Consider the following 15,718-nt stretch of genomic DNA (forward strand, 5'->3'; position numbering starts at 1 on the left):
GAATCTAAACTGAAGGCATGAAAATGCTTGTGTGTAAAAATAATTTTGCACAGAAAATGGGTAGCATTAGTTGGCAACAGATTTGCTTACCACAACCATAAACTTATTAATGCCAGATGAATTGTTATATATTTATTACATTAGTACTTTACTTGAAATGCAATTTTGTGATTGTCCTTGTTTATCATATTTGTACCTTATAGATTCCCCAGCACTTCTGTTTTAGAACTTCACTCTTAAAAATTTCAGTGGTTTGTTTTCTTGTGTTTTTCTTAATTATGGTGATATTAAACAGATCTTCAGTTTTAAATCTGCCAGCCAGTCTCATACAGATGCACAAATATATTTATTCTGGTTGGCTATTTATTATAGAGACAGCTTGTTTGTAGGCATTCTCTGGACATCTGCATTTTATTTTATTTAATTTTTAGTAATAAAGACCTCCCACATTAAATATTCTTTCCAGCCTAAATTTGCCTCTGTGGGAAGCAAGAGAACTGTCAGCCAGGGAAACAAAGTGAATCCATATGGCTCTGATGATTCTACTTCCCTGAATCTAGTCAAGGAATGGTGGGAATAAAAGGTACCAACAGCAGATCATATCCTTCTCTTCTAAACAAACAAACTTTTGAATAATGTTCCTATTTTTCCCTCTTAGATAATTTTTAAAAGACTAAATCTAGGTGACTTTAGTGATTCATCTAATAGATATGGGTAGAAATTCTTATTTAGCTTTGTTTTCAGAATATAAAATTTTAAAGACGAGCGTTAACTTCTCTTTAAAGTTGGATTCTTAATACTGTTGGTATACTTTACCATCAATTAATTATTAAGATGTGCAAAGAAATTGTTAAATTGGTAATAATAAAATTTTATTTTAAAAAATCATGTCTAGTTTTCTACCTCCACTTATCAAAAGTTGAAATAGCACAAACTAATATAAAGAGTCTCTCAATAGATTTATCAGTGATAAAGGAATTCAGCTCCTGCACATAAAATTTCCTGAGCTTGAATGGAGGGGACTGTGAGGAGGGAGAGAGACATATCATGAATTCTTACAATTATGTGAAACTTTACAGCTTTTAGAGTATTTTTCTTTACATTATTGCATCTTATCATCACAGTAATCCAATGAGGTAAAAACAGGACAAGCATCATTATTCTCATTTTATAGATGAGACAATTGAAACAGAAATTAAATAACAAAAAGTTCCCTCTTTTTTATATTTTCAGATAATTTGTTATTGTACAAATATAAATAAAATATTTTAAAGTGCAAATAAACTTAGAACAAAATCCTGTGTTCTTGAAATGAGATATGATTTCTTCATTTATTGTTTAGTCTAGACCTAAGATTTAATTGTTATAGGGAACGTGTATATGTGAAAAACATCTTCTACAATGTAATCAGCAATTTTTCTGCAACTTAGTGTCTTAGAGAGTTGCCTGAGTGTAGTGAGAGTTTAAGTGACTTATCTATCATCATACAGTCCTTATGTATCAGAAATGGTATTTCAACCTATTCTGGTCTTCCTGATTTAAAAGGAGGTCTCTTTCTACCATACAATACTGCCCCTCATAATATTATATACTATCCATTAAAAGGATATAATGTGATATTGTTGTATAATATATTATATAATATTATGATATTTCAAAGATAATTTGACAGCTTTTTAATTTTCCTGTGATAAATTACAAATACATTCTTGAAACTTTCTTTAATACTCCTATGTTGATTTTAATTATCAAACAAAGCATTCAGGAAAAAAATGGCATAATGGAAAACATTTTAAGCTTAGCACTGCTGCCAGGTCTTGTGGTGAGAAAAAGAATGTATTGTTCAAGGAAAGCACAGGCTGCATTAAAATGCGGTACAACAGATCTAAAAATACAAAATTCAAAGGTGAACTAGTACTACCTGTCCAGTAGCTTCTCTTAGTTTATTGTCTGTGAGCTATATTATGTGCAATGTCCTATATTTTGAAAATAAATGCTAATGGTTGAGATCTTTTACTATTTTTATATCCTTCTTAGTGCCCCTGTTCTAATGAGCTGCTGAAATATATTATATAAACCTGGACCGGTAGGTCTTTTTCTCCCAATTGTCCATCTGTGCCCATGATAATAAAGCTCAAAATTTGAGAATTTTGTTAATGATACAGAGGGTTTTTATTAATAAGCAAAAAAAGTAACATTTTATGGGGGTATTTAATTCATAGTAAAGAATTTCATCCTCTTCTTACATTTGTGTTATATGTATGTTCTAAATCATTTCCATACAGGTAATATAACTGATTTCTCATATGATTAGTGCACAATTAATACATTCTCCTCAAATCACCTTGATTTATTTATCTGTTGAAATGTTAAATATCCATTCTCAGTACAAAATAAAATGTAATCCCCTTGAGAGTAAGAACTATGTCTTTTTTTGCTTTTTTAATCTGTACTACCTAGCAGAGTACCTTGCACATAGTAGACAATGAATGCTATTGAATTAATCAGTCTCAGAAATGATAGTCCAGATGTGAGGAATCTAAACTCTGTAAGACCTTGGCATTTTCATCAGACTATTAAACATCTCCCCCATTCTACCCCATCCTTCAAATATTTGTATTTCTAGTGGGCCTGGAAGTCTTAACCCCAGTGAGAGAATAATGAACTTTGATAAATGTATTGATATACTGAGAAACAGAATTGTTTGGGAAGAATAGAAATTCCCAAATGGAGGTAGACAGCTATAACAAAAATATGCATCATGCCACATGTTATAAAAGGTTAAGAAATTTATCTAAGAGATTAAAAAAAAACCCTATTTCTATGGCTTGTAAGATCACTTGATTTAAGTCCCATTGAATACTGATGGACCAAAATCAAGACTATACTTGTAAAAATAAACTTCATCAAATATATACTTGTAAGGTGATAAGGATGGCTTTATGAAGAATATGAAATAATGTGTTAAAATCTTGTAAACTAAATGCTAAATTGTGTTAAAAATGGAGTAGAAAAAGGAGGACATATTGCTAATAAAATGTTCTTTTTACATTGTAAAATTTACATTTATATTTAAAAAGTTATAAGTTAATACATTTGATTACTCTACTTTATATGTACAAGAAAACTGAAATTCCCAGAGATTAAATGATTTACCTAATATCACTCAGAAAATGGCAGAGTCAATATTCCAACTCAGATCTTCTGACTCCATGTGCAATACTTCCCATCACATTAAAATAACTTTCTTTGAGGGTACAAAACATATCTTATACTTCTTTATATCACCTCCAGAGCCTAGCCCAGCACCTTGCAGATGCTAGACACTATAAATGTCCAATGATTAATTGATAACTATCAAAGTGGGATTATGAAATATATAATAGCTATTAAGCTTGTGCCTAGATTAATTTTTAAAAGTTGTAAATAGTTGACTGGAGTAATATGCCATAGATAGACTAAGAAATAAAACTACACGGTATATTAACTAATGTAATATAAATGCTCTGGCCCCATTCTCTCAAGGTCTAGCCACTGTATTACCCCTCAGAGTTCTAGGTAGTCTCTGAGTATCTTTTTTATTTGCATCAACTTGAGCCTCATAAGCTCTATTCTCATAATTTTCAGGAGAAATAGAAACCAGCACCCCAGTTCCACTTAACCATTTAACACTGATGAAATTTTACAAAAAAATATTTACTTCAAAGATATAGCAATAACTCTTTGGATAAGTGTTTCAGGTGGGTTGGAAACCCAAAGGTCATTTCCAAAGTTCATTCTTTGCTCCTTAAGGGATTGATGTTGCCCTTGCTGGAAACCCAGACTGGTTTCCTGATGCTTACTCTCCTGGCTTCTGAAGCTCTAAAGGTCATAGACTCCACTTCCTGTACCTAGAAAAAAAAAAAAAAAAAAAAAAGAAAGAAAGAAAAGAAATCCTTCATTTCTTGGGAAGCCATGTAACCTCAAATTTGGGAGGACATCTTCATGATTCTTTCCTTCAAAACAATACAAAATTAAAGTGAAGCTGAAGACAATGAGGCAAAAAAAGAGAGAAAGGAAGGCGCCAAAGCTGAAAGGCCTTTCTGAGTTCCTCAAAAGCCAAAGAGCTACCCTGTTATCGTGTGGATTGGACAACCACAACCAGTCATTATACATGCTCCAGTCTCTCTGAGCTATGTCCTTCACAGGTTTTCAAGATTCTTCCAGAAGAAGCTTCTTATCATCTTCCATGTGGAGAGTTGCCAACTCAGGTGGTCTGGATATGTACCAGACAGACCTCCATTACACAAAAATAACTGCTAAACACATTTTGGCAATAATCTTGTTTAATGCTAATAAGTATCTTCTTATTAATTTGCTCTGAACCAAACTGATTCTCTCAAATATATCTTGAATATTTTTGCCTTCTCATCTTTGATCATGCCATCTTAAAAGAAAATAGCTATCATAACTTCTGCCTTCTCTATCAAGAATTCTTCATTTATCCTAGCCTCCAGAGAGAACTTCTAAACTCCTATGGCAATGACACGTTCCTTTAACAATATTCATTTGGCAGTTTGTATATGCTCCCTTGTTTTATAACATATATATGTATATATGTGTATGTATACATATGGATTGTGTGTACCTTGTCTCTCCACTTGATTCCAATTCCTCTTAATTCTACTACTTTTCCTGTTCCCACTCCCCCTTCCCCATTTTTCCTGTATATAGCTTATTTGATGCTTATTTGATCTCGGAAGTCCTTTCTAGATCTAGGATCCTATAAAATCCTTACTTGACACTTATCCATTTATGTTCACAATGATAAAGTTCAGTATTGATTCAATAACTTAACTAATTACTGCTATTCTTTGAATTTAGCTATAATTGCTTTGTATAAAAGTTCCCTTTGTTATTATCTCTGAAACACCCTACTTCTAAATGCATCAAAGAGAAAGAAATCATCAAGACGGAAACTGACTTCCATGATTTGTTTTGAACTGTTTCAGAAGCAAAAGAATTCTCCAGTTAGATATTTAAAATGCAGCTAATTTCTCTGCAGAGTTCCTGGACCCTCCAAGAATTTCTATTATATAAACATAGCTTCTCTGATGTTAGGAAATTAGTGATAACTTTTTCATCCTTTTTTTTTAATATTCTGAATAAAATGTATGTTTATTATATGGAATTAAATCAGTGACAAACATAAGTATGATGCTATTATTTCATGATGTTGTTAAAAAATAGAATGTTTCAAAACATATAGTGCTTAAGGGCATTTAAATTAGGGTGCAAACTAACATAGATTCAAGTGGATGACCTAGAAATTGTCAATACCAAGTCCAAAGTTTATTATTAGAACATTAATTACATTTTGTTTAAAAAAATTACTGAACAGAATAAAATGTCTTTAACAAAGGAATTAAGCTAAAATGTAATGGGAAATGAATTTTACTTTTCCGATTATTGATTCAGTTCTGTTGTTTTTATATCTATAGGGAGTAAATTCACATTTTGAAAAATACCATAATGTTAAAGTGTGCATACACTTCTTAGATGATGTATCAGAGGTATTATACAATAACATCTGGGAATATTAAACTTTGCCTTTACTGGCAATACAATTGGCATCATTAATTTCTAGTGCAGATGTTTTATGCTGATGTGTTTTGGAAATATTTGAAGTATTCTCAAGACATTATTCTGAGGTTTCTGCAGTGGTCCATTTTACTCTTTTGAAGTTTTCTATACAATAGAAGGCATATATTCAGTTTCCAAAACATGGGAAGAAGGATGAATTCAAGCTGATCCTTAGCATTTTATAAATCGTCATTGAGTTTGCACCTAATTCCTATCTTACTATGTATTGTTTCTTTGAGCAGTGACTTTTATGATACTGTTCTGAAATATCTGTTTTTCTGACCCTGCCTGCGCTTGGGACTGAAAATCATAAAAAGGGTATTCAAAGAACAGAATTCATATTTCTTTCAAGGGAATTATCCTTTCAGTCACCCACTGGAAGTCCTTCACTGGAAGACAAAAGCATAAGTGGCTGAATGAACACTTGTCAGTGTGTTGTAAAGGGAATTCTTTCTGGGATTTGACTTGGTTCCCCCTGAAGGGAAATTTCCTGACAAATAAGCTTATACTGAAATTGCTCTTCTTAAGCAGGTCGGGTCTGAGGTGATGCTGGAGAAGAGTTTCTGAAAAAAGATTTCATAAATTTCATGTTGAATTCAAAAGAAATTCTGATTCCAAAGCTAATCATACTGGTTTGGGAGCACTGCTATAAGGGAAATTCTTTTTGCTTTGAACTCTTAGTGTCACATTTTTATAGAGAGTCAGAGGATAACTTGTGACTTTTTATCTTGTACTGTGTGTGTGTGTGTGTGTGTGTGTGTGTGTGTGTGTGTGTGTGTGTAACAGAGATAGAAACAGAAAAACAGATAGTATGTATAAACAGACTAATGAACCAATGAAAAAATTTTAGCAGTTTCAACACCTACTCACATTCCTAGATACTGACAGATTTAACCTTGGAAATACATTATTTGCTAACTTTCTTGGATTTAAGCCAGGTCTTAAAACTTTCTCCCCTTTCTCCTCAATCCTCCTAGGAGATAGGAAATGGGGAAGGGTGTTATCTCTGAATTTGGCTCCAGCCTCCAGCACAGATTGCTCTGCCTTGTGCACTTTTTGTTGTTGCTGATACAGTTCACACTGTAACTCAACCACCCTCAAGATTAATTTCTGCACTTGATTCTCAGCTGTCTTTGTCCACTTAGAATAAGGAGACTCCTGTTAACCCAACCACATTGGCATTGGAGCTATCCATCTCTGCACTTTATTTCTGACAATGGAACTGCATCTTCTCTTTCTCCCTGTAATTTACTTTCTTTCCTTCCCAAGGTTCTTCTGAAGTTGCCCTTTTTACATTTTTATGAAACAATAGTATCCCATTATATTCATATAACATCATTTATTTGACCATTCCCTAATTTATAGGCACTCCTTTGTTCCTAATTCTTTGCTAAAAAAACAATCAAATGTGTTGGTACATATAGATCTTTTCTCTCTTTCTTTTATCCCTTTGGATGAATATGTGTGGTCATGATTTTGCTGGGCATGTATAGTTTAGTTTCAAAGCTTTTCCAGAATGCTTGGACTATTTCACAGTTTTATTAACGATGCAACATTATTTTTATCTTCTTTCAACACCTCTAATAGTTGGTTTGGGGTTTTTGTTGTTGTTCTTGTTGTTGTTCTTGTTGTTATCTTTGCCAACCTGAGAACTTCAAATTGCATTAATTTGCATTTCTCTATTTGTTAATTAGAACTTTTTTTTCAAAAGGCTCTTGATAACTTGGATTTCTCCTTTTGAGAACTGCTAGTTTATGTCCTTTTTGCCATTTATCTATCAAGGAAAGGTTATTATTTTCATACATTTGAGCCAGTGTCTTTTATATCTCTACCCTGGGTTCTCCAAGATTATACTAACAGAATGAAAATTCTGGCAAATTTCACCAAACTAGAAACGTATTGTTGTCCAAAGACCAATCCATTCACACAAGTCTCATAATCAGAACATTGGTTAATAATTTTTTTTAAAATGATGAACAATTCAAGTTGTAGAGCCACAGATAGAATAATCACATATATCTCAGTTTTCTCATCTTTTAAATGGGGATTAAAAAAAAAAACCTGACATACTTATCTCACAGGATTATTGTGAAGATTGAGTAAATGAATGTATTGAAAAAATATAAAGTGTTAAAAGTGGAGGTCATTGTTATTTTACTTTCAAATATAATCCCAGATTAGGAAAAAAAAAACAAAAAACACTGGGTACTCTTTAGGTTTACTGTAAAGGAGCTAGAAAAATACTAACATTTTTATATACGAAGAGAATATTATTCTGACTGTCTGTGGCTCTACACCTTGAATTGTTCATCCTCTTCCTATGTTTTGGTGTGTCATCTGTCAATTTTTCTTCCATTATAAACCCTCTGGGCAAGTAAGATATCTTGCTTAATCTTTTGAGCTGTATATCTATGAGCAAATGTCATGAAAAATAGCAAACACCAATTGTAGCTGAAGTTTTCAAAAATTCTCCAAAGAATATCCTGGTCCTGACTTGTCACAATATGCCATGAGCCATTGAAAAAAAAAAGAAATAGCTGTAAATCTGCTGAGCTGTCTAAAGCAAGATGAAGGGGAAAAAAAGATAATATAAGAAGAGAATAGTCCATGGGGACAAATTAAAGAAAAAAAGAATTCTGGTATGATTTGAACTCCTGCTGAGGTGTCAAGATCCTTAAATCACATCATAAAGTCAGTAAAAGTGTGTCATTCCTGGAGGTGAGAAACCTTTACCTAAGAAAAGAAAGAGTAAGAATGAAGGGTCAGATCTCCAAGAAAACTAGATCTCTTCTATCATAGACTAGGTCTAAAGTGAGTGTTTATCTTGGAAGATAATTGAATGTCAAATTTAAAAATGATTTATCAAGAAGACTCAGTATTCATGATCTCAAAGAAACAGATAATATCAAAATGTGAAAATATATCTTTTTTAGACAATGCATGTATAGATCATGGACACCTGCAAATTCTGTCTTGTCTTATAATAATTCCTTCCTTTGAGGAGAGATTTTTTTTCCTTCTGAGACCATCATCACCAGATTCCTTGGGAAGTAGTCAGACCAGCTCAGAAAATGAATGAATACTTTCCAAAGAGTGAGAGTAAAGAGATAAATACATACATACATTGAAGGTCTGTAAGTCCATGCCTTACTTTTCTAAAGGGCTTTGCAATTTACAAAAAGCAATGCACAGGTAGCATGTAAAGTTGTTAGCATAAATATTATTACCCCATTTTACAGGTTAGTAAGCTGAGATTTGGATTGGTTAAGCAACTAAAGAGTGCTTTGTGTTTTTTTGTATTTTGTGTTTTGTGGTAAATATAAAAATATATAGTTGTGCTCTTCGTAATTATTTTAGAGGAAGTGGTCTGACTTGGCTTCTTATTGGTAATGTAACTAATGCTATCCTATTTTGAAATAGCAATCATTGCATGTATTTATTCATAGTCTTTTTGTCATATACAACTTCCCATATAATTAATAAAATAGATATTTATGTATACTTTTTAAATGATCCTTTGAAAGCGTGACTAGATTCCATACCCTAATAAAGAACATACATTAAAATGAAAATGAATTGATGGTTTATTTATTATTGTTTTTTAGCCCTTTCAAATTGACACTGTTTTGGATAGATTTTCCTTAGGGTACTATTATCAACAGATTAATGCAAAATTTTACTGTTATGAAAGAAAAAAACAATGTTAGTATGATCATCTTTTTTTCTATCATATGCCTGAATTATGGTTAAAAGGGCTATGTCAGGGAAATGTGCAATAATTTTCCACAATAGATTAAACATTTGAAAGTGTAAATCAAATATTATTGTTCTCTGTCACCTATTTTTTGCCTTAATGAAAACTGTTATTTTTTTCATTGATGTAAAGTGAAGCCTGATATCTATAAAATCCATTTTAATAAGTTTTCACTTATCCATTAATTGTAGGATCATTCAAAGCCCAGTTCAAGGCTGCCTCTTCCATGGATCCTATTTTAATTCCCCCCAACCAAATGTGAGCTCTCCTTCCTTTGACTCCATGGCACTTGGTACCACTCAGATGATCCTGATCATATCCTACCTTGCTCTGGTAATTTATATATTATCTTTTCTTCCTTCTGCTTATGAACTCCTTAAGGTTGAGACTGTTTTTAAAATTATTTTCTATTCAGAAAAATACTTACTTACACTCTTTATTAACTCTTGTTTTCGAGAGGCCACATTCAGAGCTTCCTTTTTCATTGCAGCCCCACAGTATGGACAAGAACCTTTAGTTTTCCAGTTAAAAAGAGTGATCCCTTCAAACAAAAAATGGAGCCTGCAAAGATGTGGGGTTCCTCACTCTAGGTCTCCCAGTGAAGAATGGTTAACCATGTTGTTGAGAAGATCTCTATGAGTTAAACTAGCTAGATGAGCTCCAAGTTTCCTTTTAGTACTAACAAGTGTGATTCTCTGGCTCTCTGTATGTGTTTTAATGACCTTTGAATGCTTTCCACATTTTATCAAACAAAAAATACTTGAATTCAAAGGATCATAGATTTTATAGGATCACAGATTTAGTTCAACTTCCTCATTTTACAGAGAAAGAAACTGAGCCCCTCTCCAAGTCCCCAAAATAAAGTCACTTGCCTAAGTGACTATTAGAACTGGGATTCCAACCCAAGTTCTCCAATTCCTAACAACATTCTTTCCTCTACAAAATGTAGCTTCCAGATGGAGTCTAGAGAGTTTGATTTTTAAGTATATCTTAAAGTTAGATTTGTTCTTTGATTCTAGAGCCAATGTTCTGTCTAGAGAAAACTGAATCCTTCAGGGCTGAGGTGACTTACTTGAATTCACATAGATTGTAAGTTAACAGAGGTCAATCTAAACCAAAGTCTCCTGATTCCAAATATAATGCATTTGGTGGGGGGCAACCAGAGGTGAGTAATTTTCCAGGGTCACACAGCCAGTAAGTATCTGAGGCCAGATTTGAATGCTTTTTCTATTGAACTGAATTATATTGGATTGAATTGGAAAGTAATTTACTCTTCTTGGGACTTCAATTTCCCCATCTGTAAAATTAGGAGGTTGAGCTAGATGATCTTTAAGAAGTCTTGTAGCTATAAATGCTATGATCCTATTATTTTCTTCCATTTACTCTTTTCACTAGCCATAGAGTTTCTAGGTTTCTGTTGATCCTGTTCTCTAAATGCCACATTTCTGTAACAGAAATTCCCTATGCCATAAATATCCATTTTGTTTGATTTTCTTCAGTTAGCAATGTTATTTCTAAATATGAGAAGAAGCATACAAGATGACCATTACTCAAGTTTCATATTCATTATCCACAAAGTAAACTCTCCTGCAGATGGAATTTGTCTTTCACTGTGAAGTCATTAGTTCACCCTACCAGCTGAAGTTCAACTCAAAAAAGAAATCTTTATTTTAGCAATAGCAAAGTTGGCAATCAAAAGAATCAAAAGTAATAATAACATATTCCCAGGTCAACAGACTGCTTAGGACTATCTAGATTAGATTTTCTTTGTTTCATTACCACTTATAACTGCTGGTTATTCAAACTGAGGAATGGTTGTCTAGTGAATGTGTTGCCCTTGATCATTTCTTTACAAATGTTTGGGGATTCCCAATTCTGGATTTGGCTGAACATTTCTCTTGGCCTAGAGCTATTGCAGATGTGCAGGGGACTAAGTACTAACACCTGCTGTGTTATGAATCATTATCATATGCTTGCTTTTAGCTGCTACTGTTAATAACCACCTTGATGCTCTGAAAGAAAACAAATGGAGCCTAAAGGTGGTAGTAGAAAAACCTTAACAGTTCATAGAAGTTTCTCTAGTTTTTCAGGCACTTAGAAACTCTATTTTTCCCAGGTACCTAAGTCACCACTGCGAAGTAACTTAAGCATATTGTGAGATATATAACTCTTTTAGAACAAGAGAATACTGTTTTAGTAAATTTATTACTGCAAGGAATGAGAAGCATTGTGGAAAGAGCTGGTTTAGATTTGCACCACCAACAAAAAAGATTCTCTTGGGAAAAAATGTTATCTTTTTGAGCCGAAATTTCAATTCTTCTGACCGAAGTAGCCAACTGTAGAAATAAACACAGTAGTAGTTGGTTCAAATTCAAAATCTTATCTCTGTTACTCATAATAAGTCCTATGAAAAAGAAGCAAATAATTGTTTTAGACATAACAACAGTTTTACATATATATATTTATATGTATGTATACATTTATATGTGTGTATATATACATTTACATACATATATGTATATGTATGTACATATACAGACAGAGATAAGAGAGGAAAAGAAAAGTAATTTCATTGATTAGTGTCTGACCTCTTTCAAAATTTGTTCTTGTTCATGAGAAGGCAACATGACACACAGAAATAAATTTGGAGTCAGAGGATTTTGGCTTGAATTCTACTTTTTACTGATGACTACCTGTGACTTCGATAAAGTCATCTAATTTTAATTGCCTAAGTTTCCTTAGCTGTGAAAAGATGAGGTAGGACTAGATAGGCTCTAAAGGCCTTTCTAGCTCTAAATATACAACTCTATAATTCAGAACTTGAATCAAAAGTAATATTATGTGACATATTTGTAATATCAGGCTCTTTAAAGTACTACCTATGGTTCTATCACAAAAAGGATCTAAATTGTTGCTTAGTGACTTGTACAGAATTAGTACCTATTGATTATCGACTGATTATTTTCTTCTGTTTTCTTCCAACATTAGCATGGTGCTTAGATCACGTAGGCATAAACATACTTATTGATTGACTGGATGAAAAAATTTATTTAAACATCATTTATTTTTGTTAAATTTAGAAATTTTTCAGGGCCTCTTTTCCTGAAGAGTTATCAATCACTATTACTTTAAGACCACAAGATTTATTATTAAAAGGGGATTAATAGATCATCTAGTCCAACCATTTCATGTTATAGATGAAGAAATTGGTACTTAACGGAATGAAGTGACTTATACAAGGTAACTCAGATGAGACAAGCTTCATTGGAACTCTGGTCACCTGATTTCAAATTCAGTGTTCTTTCTACCACACCACACAGTGGATAGAACTCTAAGCTTTGAATCATGAAGATCATCTTCATGAGTTTTAATCCAGTCAATAGTTGTAACACTAGCTGTGTCACCTTAGACATGTCACTTAAGCCTGTTTACCTCAATTTTCTCATCTGTAAAATGAGATGAAGAAGAAAATGCCAAACCATTCCAGTAGCTTTGCCAAGAAAACTTCAAACAGGGTTCCTAAGAGTTGGACATTACTGAAACTGCTGAACAACAGTAAGTACAAAGCAAGCAGAAGTGAAAATAGCTTAAAATTTTCATTTCTACAATCACATCATTTTAACACCATCATTATCCTGTTGCACTTAATTGAATGCATTCCTATGTCAAAAGACTTCTATACAGTCTTTTGCACACATCTACTATGGAATAAAACATTAATATTGGAATAAAAACCTGATATCACCTTATGACTCCCATGTTGGTAGAATATTGCTATTTTTGAGGAGCTCTTCAAACCAAAACTTTTCTCTGAAACCTTCCATAATAGGCTTTACAATAACCCTTCCAAGCCACAGTTACACATATGGCACTGGGCTCCACTAAACAAAGCAGGCAGCCACACACACATGAAGTGCTTTGAAAAACCATTACTCAACTAGTACAAAGTACCATGGTTAACTGGACAGGATAGTCAATATTACTGTGAATATGTATGTTTTTGGGGAGAAGATGCTGTCAACTTCATTTACTGCATTTTTTTTTTTTGCTAACAATTTCTCATGTTGTCAGTTTTGAGTTTAAAGTTACTACCAGCATCTGCTAAAGGTGTGTCTGGTTCAGGAGCAACATTCTTAATTGCTTACTTCATGTACAAATCTATCACACTTGTCCAGAAGCATTTAGTAACCATGGTAATCCACTTAGAATCTCAGGATTGTCTTCCACAGAGAAATATCCAAACCGAAGGACAGTGGATTTTCTCTCAAAGTTCAACCTACAGAGCCTATGGTTAGAATTCAGGGGGCAGTCTATGAGCTTGGAGGAGAGAAGAAGGGAAATCTTTATTTTCTCTAACCTTTGTTCCCCTTTGTAATCCTATCTATTTTATTTTATGTCTTTAAAAACATTATTCAAATAAGGGGTCTATAAGTTTCAGCCAACTGCTAAGGGGAACCATGACATGAATAAAAATTAAGAACAGCTGTTCTAAAATCTGAGAATGTATAATACAATAAATTAGAATTATAAAATTGATTTGCTTTATTTTAGTTCTGCTATTGTCCAGTCCCATTTATTGATTGAATTTTATTTACTGCTTCAGCCACTTTATGACAATTCCACATAGTTTACCTTTACCTCTGAAAACAGGTGACAGTGGATTACTTTGTGGAAAACCTCTGTAAGAGCCGGAAGTTCACAACAGTGCTGAGAATTTCCTTCACCCTAGCTTTTTAAACTGGTTTGTGATCCCATATGAGGTCTCATAACTGAATTTGGGGGTTCTGGAATTATTTATTATCAGTAAAGGTTTGATTATTATACTTGTTTTATATATCTACATACACAGGATCACTTTAAAATTTCTTGAGTAAAAAGGGATAACAAGTGGAAAAAGTTTAAGAAGCCCTGACCTACTCCAAGATGGAGACACTTCTATTCTCAGGTTAAGAGAGCAGGATTTCAATAGTCTAAGTGGGAGGAGTCTGGGGTCTCCATCTATGGGTGAAGGAAATTTTGAACTTCTTTCTTTTATCTGAGCCACAGAAAGGGCTTAGACAACTTGCCCTAGTCACATAGCTTATAGTAAATGTTAAAATCAGGATCCGCAAATCTAAAATGTAGTGACTTGAAGCCCAATAGTATACAGCAACAGCAGTCTCTGCCAAAGTGACAATTCCTTGGAAAATTCAGTTGTTTCCTATACTAACTGAATAACCTGAAGGACTGAGAACATAAGAAGCAGAAATTAAACATTTTGTTCTTTCTGAGGTAATATGTTATATCTATATAATCATCCCTTCCACATCGGGCCTTTCCCCTTCTTGGTTAAGTTGCAGATCAACATAAGAAATTAGATAGAAATTTAGGGAAAATTTTGCAAAAGCAACAAATTATGAAAAAAAAAAAAAAAAAGGCAGCAGATAACACAGAGCCTATGACCAAATATGTAACTTAAATTTTACAAAAAGTACTGTATATGCCCCATAAAAGAAAAAGAAGGGGCAGCTAGGTGGCACCGTGGATAGAGCACCAGCCTGAATTCAGGAGAATCCGAGCTCAAATCTGGTCTCAGACACTTAACACTTCCTAGCTGTGTGACCCTGGGCAAGTCACTTAACCCCAGCCTCAAAAAAAAAAAAAGAAAAAGAAAAAATCAGACTTCTTTGATACAAAGAGAGAGTCAAAACATTTTATGCAGGTTTTTCAGATTGTAAGGACACTGCACCCCTAACATCCCTGATGTGTATGATATATTGCATAGTATAGTTACATATGTATCTATATAAAATTTATTGTTATATTTATTATGATATGTAATATAAATATAATATTATATATTACATGTATTATACAGACATACATTCACATATATACATATACTTATGGAGGGCTATACTTGTATACATATGCATATATTTATGTATATAAACATATGCATGTATATCTATGTGTGTATAAAAATATACATAGATAAATGAAGTTCCCTCTCAGTGAACAGATACTTAGCCTCTGAAATTCCAAAACAGTTCTAGTTTAGATCATTACCAGAGGTGGTAGAAGGAAAGGGTTATGAGGGAGAGGAATGAGCAATTTATTTAATAAATACTTGTGATGCCCTATAATTCCTTTTTAAAGGCGAATAGTTTTTATAATATAGCAGTTCCTGATATGCAACTCTCTGAGTTATATTTCTACTTCCAAAAGAATTTTGGTCTCCTAAAAAGCTTTCTAAAAGAGGGACAGAGTAATGTACACAAAACAAAAATCTAATTGAATTTTTTGCTCTAATTTCTTTCCTCTCTCCTTTCCATAATAGCTAGCTTTGGTGTAACAGAGTCC

Source organism: Sminthopsis crassicaudata, chromosome 3, assembly GCF_048593235.1.
Source record: "Sminthopsis crassicaudata isolate SCR6 chromosome 3, ASM4859323v1, whole genome shotgun sequence".
Taxonomy (NCBI): domain Eukaryota; kingdom Metazoa; phylum Chordata; class Mammalia; order Dasyuromorphia; family Dasyuridae; genus Sminthopsis; species Sminthopsis crassicaudata.